Here is a 6,755-nt window from a genome sequence, read left to right as displayed (position 1 = left end):
TGTTCCAGGTTCTAATTTCAAGTGTAATGTGGAATTATTTAGATAATGTGATTATCTAAACAGCCTGTTGAGCTGTGTTAAAATGGGAAGCTACAAGCAAAATTCATGCCTCTTAGTGGTATCCTTGTATCAGTGTGCCCCTCTGTTGCCTGCTGGCCCTGGCTTCCTTGTTCCCAAGCTAGCTGCTCAGCCACCATTGGCTTGGAGCACATTGAAGCCTGCAGGCAGGGACACTGCACTGAATTGAATGGAGGGCCTTGAGGGAAGAGAAGGGTGGTGTGTGGCTGGTTCTTTGCTTCTGGAACCTCCTATATAGTCTTAGCCTGGGAGGTGGTGAGGCTGAAGGCAGAAGTCTGGACCACCCAAGAGGCACACTGAGCATGTCTCAACACTAGCACAATGTGAGCACACTAAAAAGGTGTTCCAGAAAGAGAACTTGAAATAAAATAGTTATGGGAAAACTAGGATTTGCACTTCACTATGCTTATTTACAGTTTAGGTCCGATGCTATTTGGAGTGACTTACGGGTTGCCCTCACCATCTCTTTAGAATTAAGGTTTTATTGGGTCTGGTTAACACATTGTGGACGGGTCACGAGAATTCTTGTTTTCTGTTCTAAAGCTTGTGGCCAATCACGCGAAATCTCGGCTTTTCATTGTCATTTAGAGAGAAAGAGTAACAGAAAACACATTCGATGAAGTTAAAAATTACAAAAGGAATTAAAAGTGATTAGTCTCTTGTCGTTAGCAATAAAAATAACTTTTATATCAATTTGATATTTTTAAAGTTTTCAGTAACCATGGATAGTGACGAAGAACATGATAAAATTCTGGATATATTTGCTGACAATTTATCGTATTTGAAGTGAAAGTGATGAAAGCTTTGACAGCGGCAGTGATACAGTTATTCCTTCAAAAAGGCGAAAAATAGTAATTTCAAGTGATTCCGAACCTGAAAATTTGAACAATTCCACATGATTTTGAGTGTAATTTGCATCTTGGTTGCCGAGATAATGATTGGTCAAAAGAGGACTTTAAACCTAATTTGGGAAAATTTGAAGGTAATTCTGGCGTTACAATTATATCATCATTGAAGTCACCAACTTGATGTTTGACGTCGATCTGTTTAAACTATTTTGTCATCAGTCGAACATATAACCAAAATTTGGGAAAGCACAAAATTTCGAAAGCAATAAAGTGGTCTACTGTTACTCCAACAGATATAAAAAAATTTTTTAGGACTTACAGTGCTAATGGAGTGTACTCGAAAGGATACTTGGAAAGAATATTGGTCTACAAATCCAGTTCTAGCTGTACCAATATTTCCTGAGACAATGAGTCAAAATCATTTTGAACAAATCTGGACTTATCGGAATTTCAATGACAGTGCAAACAGGACTAAATCTTCATCCAGGCTATTTAAAATTCAATCTGTACTCGACCACTTTATGAGTAAATTTCAAAAAATATATAAACCTATGTGAGAATTATCATTAGATGTAGGCCATGATTCCCTGGAGGGGAGATCTATTTTGAACTTACAACCCAGCTAAAATTTAATTAAATAGGGTTTATTTCTAAGAATGGTATGTGAGAGCAAGACTGCGTATATTTGCAATATGGAAATTTACACAGGTGAAGGAAAAAATTGAATGACTCTATTCTGGCACTGCTTGGGCCGTATCTGCAATTGGAACATCGCATATACCACGATAATTATTATAATGCATTTCAATTGCAGAAACTTTATATAAAAAGAATTATCCTACTAAAGTTTGCAAAATATGCAAGAGTAACGGTAAGAGAAGAGAAACGCGTTACAATTGCCAGCTTTGTTTAGTTCCACTTCCTATTACACAGTGTTTTACAAAGTATCATACTTTAAAAAGATATTAGCTTGTAAGAACATGTAATAAATAACTTCAAAATGCAATGGGTATTTAATTTTAAAGTGTGCCTTTAACATTTATGTAAAAAGTTTTTTGTACTCGTTCAATAGAAACTTATCTGGCCCCTGGTAAAGCTAGCAATAAAACTACTAGTCCACAATGTTAATATGTCTTGGCCACCTCAACCCTCAGAAAGACAGTCCAAGTCTCCTCAGGCTTTTGGACACTGAGCTGTTATAAAACATGTAAATTCTATGAGTATAGAACACATTGGAATTGTATTAGGCATGTTTGTGTGAATATTCATGCAAACAGACTCAAAACAGCAGAAATTCATGTTGGTGCCTCCACATAACAGACTCAATTTGGTAATAAGCTTAAAAAGGCATTGGGATAACTGCATCTCTGAAAATTTTATGCTAATTAGTCATATTTTTTTATTTTGCTGTGCATTTTTTTTTCAATTTTTCATCAGGAACTGGTAGATATCTTTTAAATCACTTACTACAGTTCTCTTGATTACATATGTGATGAACCTAATGATACATCTTAGAATTTGGGGGAGTTTTTTAAAACTTCAAACATCTAGAAATACTAGTACCGTATTTTCTGGATTATAAGATGACTGGGCGTATAAGATTTTCCTGGGTTAAAAAGTCGTCTTACACGCCGGAAAATACGGTATATGTGTGTGTGTGTGTGTGTGTGTGTGTGTGTGTGTGTGTGTGTGTGTATACCATATTTTCTGGCGTGTAAGACGACTTTTTAACCCAGGAAAATCTTATACACCCAGTCATCTTATACGCCGGAAAATACGGTATATAGTACAGTTCAGTTATGCAGGTCAAACTTGAATATTCTCAGTTTCTGCAGCAGGGCTTTTGTGTTGCAGCACACTTTGGAAACAAAAGACAAATGAGAACCACACTGGATTTTTTTTTTTTACAGTAGAAATAAATGCTGTTGTGGGTTTAATTGTGTCTCCCAAAAGGATATGTCCAGTTCTAACCCCTGGCTCCTGTGAACGTGACCTTATTTGGAAATAGGTTTTTTGCAGATGTAATCAAGTTAGGTAGGATGAGGTCATACTGAATTTGGTCAGCCTTAATCCGATGTTTACTGTCCTTGAAAGAAGAAGGACATTCGACTTCTGGGTATTTATCTGAAGGAAATGAAAGCACCACCGTCTTGAAGAGATATCTGAACCCCTATGTGTGTTGCAGCATTATTTGCAAAAGACAACCCAAGTTGTCTGTCAGTGGATGAATGGATACAGAAAACATGGAATGCTATTCAACCACAGAAAGGAAATCCTGCCTTGTGCAACAACATGGAACTTCAGGGCATTATACTAAGTGAAATAAGTCAGAGAAAGACAAGTTCTGTATGATCTCGCTTATATGTGGAATCTAAAAAAAATTTTTTAAATACATATTTTATTGATTTTTTACAGAGAAGAATGGAGAGGGAGAGGAATAGAGTTAGAAACAATGAGAGAGAAACATCGATTCAGCTGCCTCCTACACACTCCCCACTGGGGACGTGCCTGCAACCAAGGTACATGCCCTTGACCGGAATTGAACCTGGGACCCTTCAGTCCACAAGCCAATGCTCTATCCACTGAGCCAAACCGGTTAGGGTTAAAAAATTTTTTTATAGAAACAGGTTGGTGGTTCCCAGGGTGGGGGAGGTGGGAGAATGTGTGAAGCTGGTCAAGTCATAAGATGAATAAGATCAGGGAATCTAATGATTCCCAGAAGACAGCATGATGACTATAGTTAATATGTGCATTATACACATATATCAAATCACATTGTACACTTCAGTGTTTTGTGCCATGTATCTCAAAGCAGGGAGCAAATAATAGGAAAGAGGGCACTTTGGACACATGTTGTGAGACAACAGAGGCATGTATAGGTTGGAGTGATAGATCTTCAAGCCAAAGGACACCAAGGATTGCCAGCAGCCACCGGAAGCTAGGAGAGGGGCATGGAACAATTCTCCAGGTCTGGAAGGAGCCAACCCTGCGGACCCCTTCATTGCTGATTTCTGGCTTGAACTATAATAATAAATTTCTGTTGTTTTAAGGCACTCGGTTTGTGGCAATTTGTTAGGATAGCCGCAGGAAGCGACCAAATGCTAATGTAGAGAATTAAAATCTAGAAATATGACCCCCCCCCCTTAAATTTTATAAAATCACTTTTCTCGCCCTAATCGGTTTGGCTCAGTGGATAGACCGTCGGCCTGCGGACTCAAGGGTCCCAAGTTCAATTTCAGTCAAGGGCATGTACCTTGGTTGCGGCACATACCCAGTAAGGAGTGTGCAAGAGGCAGCTGATCGATGTTTCTCTCTCATCGATGTTTCTAACTCTCTATCTCTCTCCCTCTCTGTAAAAAATCAATAAAATATATTTTTTTAAAAATCACTTTTCTCCCTAAGATTGTATAAAAGTAAAAAGGGGTGTAGTAAGGCATATCCCACACACTGATACAAATCATGAAGGCATTGTTTAATGCAATTGGAAGGAGAGAAATGCTTTGGCCTCTAGCTAGAGCCTTGAGGTTTTCTTTTGCTTTTTTATTTTTTTTTTTTTTTGGTTAAAAAATATGTTTTTTATCAACTTTAGAGAGAGAGGAAGGGAGAGAGATAGATAGAAACACTAATGAGAGAGACATCCATTGGCGGCTTCCTGCACGCCCCCTATTGGGGATTGAGCCCACAGCCCGGGCATGTGTCCTGACCAGAAGTTGAAACCTGACCTCCTAGTTCATTAGGCTGATGCTCAACCAATGAGCCACCCTGGCCAGGCCTTTTGGTTTCTAAAAAAAGTTCCTGAAAGTGAATGCATTATGCTTACTTAAAAAAAAAAAAAAAAAAAAGTTCACAATTTCTTTGCCCACTTAAGTGAAATGCCATAAACACTGGCTTTAAAAAGGACAACCTTTCCTGTGTTTCACAGATGTTCCCAGAAGACTGTGGTTTTTTTTTTAATTGAATGTATAGGGGTGGCATTGGTTAATGGTGTACAATTCTATAACACATCAACTGTATATTGTTTATATTGTTTTGGGTGTTCACTATCCCAAGTCAAGTTTCCTTCCATTATCATTTACCCTCCTATAGCCTCTTCTACCTCCCTTTACTCTCCTTCCCCTCTGGTAATCACGATGCTGTTGTCTGTGTCCATGGGGTCTTTTTTGCTTAATCACTTCACCCTTTTCACCCAGCCCTGCAGCTCCCCTCCCCTCTGACAGCTACCAGTCTGTTCTCTATCAATGAGTCTGTTTCTATTTTGTTTGTTAGTTTATTTTATTATATTCCACATATGAGTGAAAGCATGTGGTATTTGTCTTTCTCTGACTGGCTTATTTCACTTAGCATAATACTCTCCAGGTCCATTCATGCCGACCCAAAAGAGAAGATTTCCTTATTTTTAATGGCCAAGTAATATTCCATTGTGTAAATATATCACAGCTTTTTTATCCACTCATCTACTAATGGGCACTTGGGATGCTTCCAAATGTTGGCTAATGTAAATAATGCTACAATGAACAAAAGACCTCGAATAGCTATAGCAATCCTAAGAAAGAAGAACAAAGTTGGAGGAATCATGCTACTGGATATCAAAGTATATTACAACACCATAGTAATCAAAACAGCGTGCTACTGGCATAAAAACAGACATATAGATCAATGGAACAGAATAGAGAGCCCAGAAATAAATCCATGCCTTTATGGTCAATGAATATTTGACAAAGGAGTCAAAAACATACAGTGGGGTAAAGATAGTCTATTCAATAAAAGGAGAGAAATGCTTTGGCCTCTAGCTAGAGCCTTGAGGTTTTCTTTTGCTCATTTTTTTTTTTGTTGTTAAAAAATGTTTTTTAAGTGCAAAAAAAAAAAAAATGAAACTAAACCACATTCTTACACCATACCCAAGAATAAACTCAAAATGGATAAAAGACTTAAATGTAAGTCATGAAACCATAAAAATCCTCGAGGAAAACAGGCAGTAATATCCCGGACATTTCTCATAGCAATATTTTCCCCTGTTGGGCAAGGGGAAAAAATTAACAATTGGGCCATATCAAACTAAAGAGTTTTTGCACAGCAAAGGGAAAAATCAGCAAAATGAAAAGACAACCACTGAATAGGAGAACATGTTCACCAGTGATACATTTGATATTTTTAATATCCAAAATTTATCAAGAACATATAAAACCCAACACCAAACAAACAATCCGATTAAAGATGAGCCAAGGGCCTATCAAGCTAGGAGCCATATCCTGAAATGCAACGAAGAAACTCGGGAGGCCTCAGGAAACAACCAGCGCTCTTCTCCCTCACCCCAGTTCTCGGATTAAGAACCCACTGGGGTTGATTCCTTGAATAACAAACGTGTGCCTTGCCAGAGCTTGACCACGAGGGAACTTCTTACACTTAGTATAATGCCCTCAACTTCCTAAAGCGGCTTGAGGATGTCATTTCTAATACCGTATAGGAGGCTGGATTACAGCATTTATCTGTTCCTACTTCCACACACAATTCTGGACGCTGAGGAGCACTGGTTGCTACTGAAAAAAACAACAACAACGCACAAGAATGCCCAGCCCCAAGAGGGGTGGTTGGACGCGGGCCATCACGTTTCTGGAAACAGACCCAGTGGAGTAGCAGGGGGAGAAGTTCCTTGGACTGAAAGACCCGACGTGGCCAGTTCCTGTGTGCGGTGGAGCAGTGCTCGGCTTCTCTGGAATTACAGATGCTCACAACGGACGGGGCGGTGCTGGACCCCCGTATCTTCTCGTCTGCACGCCGGCAGCCAGTTCCTCAGCTCGCGCTCGACTGGGGAGGGGAGGGGAGGCTGAG

This window comes from Eptesicus fuscus, chromosome 12 (assembly GCF_027574615.1).
Source record: "Eptesicus fuscus isolate TK198812 chromosome 12, DD_ASM_mEF_20220401, whole genome shotgun sequence".
NCBI lineage: Eukaryota > Metazoa > Chordata > Mammalia > Chiroptera > Vespertilionidae > Eptesicus > Eptesicus fuscus.
Note: the sequence above shows the minus strand (reverse complement) of the source record.